This window comes from Octodon degus, unplaced genomic scaffold (assembly GCF_000260255.1).
Source record: "Octodon degus isolate 3935 unplaced genomic scaffold, OctDeg1.0 scaffold00164, whole genome shotgun sequence".
NCBI classification, from domain to species: domain Eukaryota; kingdom Metazoa; phylum Chordata; class Mammalia; order Rodentia; family Octodontidae; genus Octodon; species Octodon degus.
In genome coordinates, this window is record NW_004524740.1 from 4,377,390 (window position 1) to 4,387,573 (window position 10,184).

General features: G+C 38.8%; 1 protein-coding gene across 3 annotated transcripts in view; it reads right to left on the minus strand.

The window, feature by feature from the left end:
* Positions 1–10,184, minus strand: part of Med13 (mediator complex subunit 13) — a 112,512-nt gene that overhangs the window by 80,191 nt on the left and 22,137 nt on the right. The gene's annotated exons all lie outside the window — the stretch shown is intronic.

Below are 10,184 nucleotides of genomic sequence, written 5' to 3' on the forward strand. Positions count from 1 at the left end.
AAAAAAAAAAAAAAAAACAGGCCCCCATAATTAATCAAAGACCAAATCAAACAATGGGCATCTGAGATGAATATACACTTCTCAGGGAAGCACTTATTCCACTGAGCCATCTCCCCGGCCTGAATATACACTTCTCAAGATGAACAAATACAAATGTCAAGGGCTGGAGAGACCAGGAGAATAAGGGCCTGCATGGCAAGTGCAGGATCCTGAGTTCAATCCCCAGTACTGCAAAAAAAAAAAAAAAAAAAGAAATGCAGTTTACTGCCAGGTAGACAGCTCAGTGGCATAACACCCGCCTGGCAAGTACAAGGTCCTGAGCTTGATCCCTGTTACCAAAAACAAAAAATTAAAATAACACAACACTGAGATTCCATCTCACCCCAGAAAGAATAGCTACCAAAGAAATCAACCAATGACAAATGGTGGCAGGACTGTGGGGAATAAAGAAAGCCTTCAAAAGGTCAGATCCCCCAAAATTGAGAATCTAAAACTTGACCTGAGCTTTGAAAAGCAGAAATCAGGCCACACATGGTGGTACACATCTCTAATCCCAGCACTGGGGAGACTGAGGCAGGTGGGTTATTGCCAGCTGAAGACCAGCCAGGGTACAAAGTGAGCTCAAGGCCAGCCTGAACTGCATAGTGAGATCCTGTCTCAAAAAGACCCCCCCCCAAAAAAAAGAAAACCCTACTATTTTACTTACATGCACAAACTCCATATCTGTTACATATGTTCACACTGTTATGAACAGAAAATTCCGAAGTTTTCTGCAACTCTACATCCATTAAACAGTATAATGTCCTACTCTGTGGGTTGACATACTCATTACCATATCTTTGTTTCTAGGTTTTACATTATCCTGTCTACTGCTGGGTTTAATGCCTCTGCATTTGGTCTCATCAAAAAATTATTGCCAAGTATATCTTTAGTTTAGTTTTGTTTTGTTTTTCTTTTAGTGGTGGTACTAGGGATGAAACCCAGGGGTGAGCTGCATTCCAATCCATTTTAGTTTTTATTTTGAGATCAAATCTTGCTAAACTGCCTAGATAGATCTCAAACTTCTGAGCTCTCTGCCTCAGCCTCCCTCTCTGCTGGGGTTACAGGCATGCATTATCACATCCAGGTTCTTACAGATATATGTATAATGTTAGGTATTTAACCCATTTTTAATTTTTATACATACACATTAAAGTTTCAGCTTGATTCTTCTGCATGTGGACATTCAGTTTTTCCAAACTATCTATCTCTGGACTGAGTCCCTATGAAGTGGATTAGTCCATTTGTCAAAGATTATTTGATCATATCTGGAGAGTTTACTTTCCAGCTCTCTATTCTACATCACTGGTCTATATGTCTACCTTTATGCCATTAGTGCACTGTTCTGATTACTGCAGCTTTGAAATATGTTTTGTCCACCATTATCTTTATCTAAGCTTCTAGGAAGAACTGTAAAGTCATACTAACTAGAGATAAAGCATACTTCTCCAAATCATGACTTTGGGATTACTTTGTTACTTGCTTATGCCAAGCAAACACTTGAAATATGTTTAAGAAAGTCAGCTTGCTTCTTTTAGCACCATAAAAACATGTCCTCTCTGGGCCATCAGTTTATGAGGGGTGAAAAATACACAGAATGCAATTCTATCCTAGTATAGTTTACAGACTGGCAAAATGCCAAACCCCAAGGTCACCTACAGATAAATTAGAACACAATTTAAACCACTATTTTTAAACCACTAAATTCTGGGGATGGTCTGGATGCACAATAGCTGCTACAGAAATTTATGCCAAAAACAAGATGCTGCCACATCAAAAACATAAAATACATACAGGTTTTGGGATGTGATGGCAGAAGAAAAGAACTATAGGACATTTAAAAAACAGTGAGAAAACTAATAGGCTGGAAAAATGGTCACCCAGAGTTTATAATGAACAAATACTTTGTAAAACAGTTGCTCAAAATAATCTAGAAGGCAGAATATGCTTGCCTAATGAACTTAATAGATCTGATGGAATAGATCAGGTCAAAATGCAAATTAATTATTACTATCAAGTACTAAAAGAGGCAAGTTCAAAAGAAAACTTGCTGGTTTATGAATACAATTTAAAGAGAACAAATATAAATAAAATGTAGTCAATCCAAAAGCTACAGAAACAAAAAAATCAAACGTTTTCCATAAGTCACTGGTGCAGCAACTACAATGAAGCCTCAGGGGAAAAGTCTATGCACCAAGTGTGACTCTGGGCCAGAAGTGTAGTTCAGTGACAACAGCATGTGCTTAGCTTGTACAGAATCTGGTGTTTTGATAGCCAGCAGCAGACAGAAGCATACATACACAAAATTCAAAAGTGTGATTCTAATATTCTCTGTTATGGGGTCTGGGTATGGTTGCTGTAATATCAATAGTTAGGAGGCTGAAGCAGGGAGATCACCCCAAGTTTGAGGCCAGCCTGATCAAAGTGAGTTCAAGACCAGCCTGATCACCACAGTGAGACTCTATGTCTCAAAATAACAAATATATATATATATATATATATATATATATATAATTTGTGAATATCAAACGATTTTTTCCCCTGTATTTAGGACAGGGTCTACAGGGTCTATAAGTTCTCGTTACATAGATGGAACTCGTAATGATTCTCCTGTTTTCAGCCTCCCAAGTGCTGGGATTACAGGCATGTGCCACCACGCTCAGTCTCAATCACTGTCTCAGTGCAACATGGGGGTAGGGCCAGCATGACATACCAGGGATCACACACCGGCCGCTGTGCTCTGCCTAAGCAGGCATTTTAGTCTGCTGAGCTATCAGGCCGGCCCTCAAACACAATTCTTGATACCAACTGAAAGATTAAGATTCAAGGTAAACCTTCACATATTTATTGTTCTCAACTATGCAATATTTGTAATCAAATATGTGTATAACTAATTTTGTCATTATATGTAAGAATGTGCATCTAGCCACATTTGTGTTTTTGAGTGTTCCCTTTTCTGATATGTCTTGACCACAGCTGAGTTATAGGCCATATACATACATAAAAATAACTTCTAAGCAGTATTTGTGTGTGTGTGTGTGTGTGTGTGTGTGTGTGTGTGTGTGGCTGGCTGGCTGGCTGGCTCAGCCCACCATAGGAGTGGGGCTGGTGTGACATGTGGTGCTGGGGATCGAACCATGGTCCCTGTGCTTACCTAAGCAGGCGCTTTAGACAGCTGAGCTATCTTGCCGGCCCTCTAAATAGTATTTTAATCTTAAACCATTAGTGTTTGATTTCTGAGAGGAACATGCCCAACACACTGACCATACATACTGACATAAACAGGCAGAAATCAACTTTCTTTCCTTTTTCTTTTTTGGTACTGGGGATCAAACTCAGAGCCTTATGCTTGTCAGGTAGGCACGTGTGCTGTAGAGTTCTCTCTCCAGCCAGAAATCAATTTTCAAGGTAGTTTTCTCTCAACTGTCAGAAAAGACAAAGGGCCAGGGAGATAGCTCAGTGGTGTAAGAACCTGCCTGGCAAGCAGAAGGTTCTGAGTTCAATCTCCATTTAAAAAAAAAAAAAAAAAAAATTCATAGGGTCTCTCTTATGTAGTTCAGGTTGGGCTTGAACGCCTCTATGTACCCCAAACAAGACTCAAACACACAACAATCCTCCTGTCTCAGCCTCTTTAGCACTGGGATTACAACTGGGTGCTACCAAACCTGTCAGCGCAGTTTTTTATTTTATTTTTTTTTATAATTTATTATTTATTTTATTTATTTATTGTGTGTGTGTGTGTGTGTGTGTGTGTGTGGCCAGCTCAGCCCACCAGGGGGCAGAGGCTGGCTGGCATGTGGTGCTGGGGGACTGAACCGTGGTCCCTGTGCTTTGCTTAGCTTAGCTTGTTCTAAGTAGATGCTTTAGACCACTGAGCCATCTCACCAGCCCCGCGCAGTTTTTTAAAGACCTTCAAAGGTAATGGGGTAGAGGAGATAAAGAGATATAGGTAAATACCAAAGGAAGATGTTTACTAAGGAATTGGGCAAATATAACCTAGAGAAATTGGTTTCATTAATTACAGGGATGAAGTATGTTACAGAAATGATTCTGAAAACTGTGCTTCAAATCGTATTTTAACACTTAGAGAAGTTTCAACCTATATTATAAATACTTCCAAGAATATCTGCCAAGTACCAATAACCAAAATAGCCTCCTGTTCTTTAGATTCAAAAGATGGACTAGGATACACAATTTTTTTTACTCACATCTACTTCTCCTTTATTCAATATAGTTTCACTGTTTCAAATAATCAATTTTTTTTTTTCTTGGTACCAGGGATCGAACTCAATTAAATTTAGAACTGCCATATGATCTGGCAATTTTATTCTTAAGGATGTACCCCAAGGAATGAAAAGCAGGTACCTGAAGAGGTATTTGCAACACCAATGCCGATCATAGCAGCATTATTCAAAATAGGTGAAAGGTGGAGCAATTATCCATTGACAATCTGTTCTATATGTATAATGGCCATTACTTAGCCTCCAAAAAAAAAAAAAAAATCTTGATATTTTGCAAATAAGGAGGGGACCAGGAGATGGAGGGAGCAGGAAGGAGTGGAAGGGAAGGAAAAAGAATTAAGATGTGTTATGTACATGTACTAATTCCCCACAATAAATGTAACTATTATGTACTATGAATATGTCCTAATTTTTTTTTAACTTTTCTTAACAGAGGGGTTGAGATAGGGTCTCACTATACAGGTTAGGATGGCCTTCTTATTATGTAGCCCAGGATGACCTGAAACTATGGTGGATCCCTCTGCCTCAGTCTCCCCCAAGAGGTAGGATTATGGACACGTGCCACAACACTCAAAATTTTTTTAAAGAAAGAAATCCTGTCACATGTTATAACCATGGGTAAACCTCAGAGACATTAAGTGAAATAAACCAAAAATAAAAGAATACTACATAATTCCACTTATGTGAAATATGTGGAATAGTCAAGATTCATACAGCCAGAAAGAATGATGGCCACAACAGGCAAGGATGACAGGGGGTAGAGTAGGGGTGGAACAGCACGAAGAATTATTATTTTATGGACAGATTTTCAGTTTGGGATGATGAAAAAGTCCTAGAGTTCTAGTAATTGCTAAAAAACACTGTGAATACATTTAATGTCAATTTTACACTGAAAAATGGTAATAAGATCAGTCAAGTTTATGTTATATATATATTTTTTACCAAAATTTTAAAAAAAATTTTAATTCCCTGAATTATTTTTATTTCATGAATTCAAGTTTCCAAACTTGTCTTATACATCACAGGCTTTAAAAAATTCCAAAGCCTAAATCAAGTATGGTGACACATGCTTGTAATCCCAGCACTCTAGCAGAATGAGGCAGGAAAATCCAAGTCCAAGCATGTTTAGAGCAACTTAGTGACTCAGTGAGATCCTGTCTCAAAATAGAAAAAGAAAGAAAAAAAAAAAAAAAAAAGATGTAGTGTGCTGTTGGCCCCGCTCCCCTGGGGTGTGCTGAGACTGGGTGAGGTACACGCCTGTAATCCCAGTGCTTAGGAGGCTGAACACAAGAGAATCACTAGGAGTCTGATCTGTGTAATGAGACCCTGTAGACCCTGTATTAAATACATTAAAAAAAAAAAAAAAAGACTACAGCTGAGCATGGAGGCACACACCTACAATCCTATCTTGGTGCGAAAGCCCTGGGATCGATCCCCAGCCTAGGTTATGGGCTCAGGTTAAGCATCAGTAATATTTTGAGGCTTTTCAGGTAAGTTATATATCCAGAGAAGTTCAGGAACCACTGCATTAATGTATATTTCTGCAGCCTTCAGAGAAATTTTTTAATACTTTTATTATCAATGTCAAACTTTTTTTTTTTTTTTTTGCGGAACCAGGGATTGAACTCAGGCCCTTGCGCTTGCCAGGGAAGCACTTATCCCACTGAGCCATTTCCCCGGCCCCTAATGTCAAACATTTTTGCCTTATTTTTGGTCTTCTATTTTATTGTATTTTTTTGTTTAACTGTTTTTTAGGAGAGGTTTGTATTTTGGTTTTGGTCCTGAGGACCAAACCTAGGGCTTAATATTAGACATTTTTAACATAGCTGTGTGCATAAGACTTTAAATCTCAATCAAACACTTTATCTGTGAATTTGTATACATTATATTTCTACTCAGTGAGTAAATTACTTAATATTCTACAGTAAGAATTTTTTTATATACAGTAAGAATTCTTAACATTAATTATCATTATTCTGGGCAACTTCAAGTCCTCTACAAGTGTCCTTCTTGGTTGTTCCCTTATGTACTGTTTTTACTATTTTCTACCATTTTAAAAAGATGTAAATGTAGTGAAACAAACATATAAGAAAATAAAAACTGAAAACAAAATCATTCATTCCTCTGTTCACCCAACTAAGCTGTCTAAGCATACTGGGGAACATGGTAAGACCACTAAATTTTATGAGCATAAACCTATTGCTTCACATCTTTGCTTTCAAGTACATTGCTCAGAAGCAATGTTATATGGAATACCATGACAGTGTATAAGGGTTCTCTAAATGAGGAACTGTTTTGTTAGAAACACTGCATGCAGGGATGGGAAAGCCGTACCTTGTATAAGTAACGCTCTACTCATTACTATCTCGTTCTTATTGTTCAAAAAGGCAGAAGACATATGGAGGATTCAGAGCATCTCAACACACTAAGGATGTATTTGTCACCAAAACTCAAAGAAATGATTAGGAAATAGTATGAATAATGAACAATATATTATAATGAGTATGTTTACTAGCAGGTTTGTTTTGTTAGTTTAGTTTTTTTTTAATGCTGTAGGTTCGACCCAGATCCTTGTGCATTTGAGCCATACCCTATATACCACTGAGTTATACCTCCAGTCCAACAAACAGTTTTTCAAAGAACAAAGTAACCTGATAATTAAAGAAGATGAAGCTAATGATTAAAGTACTTTGAGGGCAAATAAAGGAATCATGCTTTAAAAAAAAAAAACCTACAAGATGTAAATGTAGACGATCTAATGATCTACAGAGTTTCCAATCTGTCTCACTTTTTCATGCTCTATAATCCAGCCCCATTACTTAGTAGCCCTCAGACAAAATAAAGAGACAGACCATACTGCAGAAAAAGGAGGCGGCAAGCTGCTCTTCTTCCCTGGTTCTGGTTTACAGCATGAGAGAGTAAGATTGAATCTAGATAGATAGTAGGTATGAGTGACTACAGAGGCCTCCAGGGAGAATGCACCAGACGATGCAGCAGTGAATACTGTGATCTACAACAGTCGGTGAGTGACTATAGTCCAAGCAATTATCATGTCCCACAGAAAGGGTGCTTGACCAAATGCCACTTTAGATAGTGGCCAATTAAACCTGGAACTCAGAGGGCTGGCCAAATAGCTCAGTGGATTAAAGCACCTACCAGCAGGTGCAGAGGCCAGAGGTTTGATTCCCACCCCTCCACAGTGCCGGCTCCACCCCTGGGGCGTGCTGAGACAGCAACTGAAACTGGGTGTGGTGGCGCATGACTGTAATCCCAGCTCTTGGGAGGCTGTAAACAGGCAGATCACTAGTGAGACCCTGAAGACCCTGTAGACCTTTCCCTAAAATACAAAAACATAAAATAAAATAAAAAACAACCTGGAACTCAGAGAAGTTATAGGTTGGCTTCATCGCAGAGTTCCCAGTGTTGAAATCACAGTGACTGCATGAGGGACAATGACAGGAAATGTCAAGGGTGAGGAAGCTTAGTAAGGTCAGGCTGTTCAGAAACACCCAGGGCCTTGTCAGCTGAACAACTCAGGCCCCAACCCCACAACCAGAGGCCAGGATCTGAACTGTGGAGTTCAGAGAACCATCTGCCTCTTTTGTCTACTAATAACAGCAAACATACACCCTGGGCTGGACATTAACACAGAACTGCAGACCCCAGAAGATAACCATAGGCTTCCAATTACACAGAAATCTTTATTGTTTTTCTTATTTTTGTTTTTTATTCACGAGTGTGAACACTGCTTTTTGGTTTTCAGTGTTTTGTTTTGCGGTACCAAAGATTGAACTCAGGACCCTGTGTTTGCCAGGCAGGCACTTGTTTTACTGGGCTATCTCCCCGGCTTAGTTTTTGTTTCGTTTTATTCTTGTTTTTGTTTTTTCCTTTCTTTCTCTCCTGCCTTATTCACTGTTTTCTCCAAGCTTTGGTAACCTTATCATTTCTGTCAGCCTAGCTTCTAATCTCTTCCCCTTATTTATTTTTTCCTCTTATCTCTTTAAAATTTTCTTCTGGGCCAGCAAGACAGCTCAGTTGACTAAAGCACCTGCTTAGGCAAGCATAGAGATTGTGGTTCAATCCCTGGTACCACATGCCATGCCAGCCCCACCTCTAGGGCAGGCCAAGCTGGCATGAGTCCAGGCTTAGTGGTGCACCCCTTAGTGATAAACCCCTGCAGGGGAGGTTGAAAACAGGAGGATCACCACAAGTTCAAGCTGTGCAGTGAGACCCTGCAACAACCAAATATATTTAAAAAAAAAAAAAAATTATCTGATGGTCTTGAGAAAATATTTGTAGTATACAATTTTCTGATTTTATTTATTTTTTTCAAATATTCTTTTTTTAAATTTTATTTATTTATGTGTGTGTGTGTGTGCGCGCGCGCGGCCAGCTCAGCCCACCAGGGGGCAGGGCTGGCTGGCCTGTGGTGCTGGGGGATTGAACCACAGTCTCTGTGCTTTAGCTTAGCTTGTTCTAGGTAGGTGCTTTGGACCACTGAGCCATCTCACCAGCCCCAATTTTCTGATTTTAGATTTTATTTATACAACTACAAATCTTGCATGTATGGTTGAAAGTGGCAAAATAATAGTTACATAGTTTGTGATTTTCTAAACTGTGGTTGATGCTATTGCTGACTGTACTATTTTAGCCAAGGTGATATAGTTGTAATCAGTTGTCCTCTTTGTAGGCCAATACTACGAAGCATACACCAGTACCACAGAACTGGGTGCTAGGCCAAAAAGGTAGCCACCTCTCATCCCTAATAATTTGAAGAGGCAAGATCATGAGGCAGACTCAAAAGCCAAAACCCAGTTACACCTAGAAGATATGTCTGAAAAGTAGTCATTTCCTAAAGATGTCTTGACACTAATAATAAAGCTTCCTACTATAAGTAATTTGCAAGCATCAATGAAAAATGAAATTTTTAAAAAATAGAAAATGAGAAAACTTGGAAGATGCAACTTAAGACCTCCAGCTCACCCAAGGCAAATCCAAGACAAGGAAAGTGGAAGTAATCAAAAGCCACTTAGCTGAACTTTCTGAAAGGATAGCAGTGGAAGTAACAAAGTAAATGAATGAAACTCTAGGAAAAAAATGAATCAGAAATATCTACACAGGGCCAGCAAGATAGCTCGGTGGTGTAAAGCGCCTGCTTAGGCAAGCTTAGGCAGGTGCAGGGGACTACAGTTTGATCCCAGGCACACATGCCAAGCCAGCCCTGCCATCATAGTGGGTTAAGCAGGTCAAAAAAAAAAAAAAAAAAGGAATACCTACACAGATAACTTAAAGAGATGATGACCATATTGAAGGACATGGTTAGTAAATCTAGATTAGATACAGATAAAAAGTAGGGGAGTTTAGGAAAGTAACAGAAATCATGAATGCCCAACATAGGAAAGAACTAGATTTTATAAAACAGCTTCAAACAGAGCCCCAGACTAAGAATTCTACTGAAAGGTTACACAGCAGATTCAACTAATGTGAAGATAAAATATCAAATCCAAGGCAAGTTGGCAGTTAGCAATCATCAAATGAAAAACTTCTTAAAAATAATAAAGGACCATCAAAAACCAATCCTCCAGCTCCCAGACGAGAAAGATTAACCAAACTAAAGGAAAAACAGAAGACAGCACAAAGGACAAAAAAACCTGAAAACTTCCCAAGCATAGAAAAAGAATTTGATATACAGAAAAGTTAAGGTGCACAGAATTAGAATTAGCTATGATCAGAAAGAGAAAAAAAATAAACAAACAAAAAAACAAGGCATATTAATAGTCAAAACAATTTTGTTCAAAATTAAACACAAGAACAGAATATTAAAAGCTGTTGGAGGGGGCCAGGGAGATAGCTCAGTAGACTAAGCACTTGCCTGGTAAGCATAGGGTAGTGAGTTCAATCCCT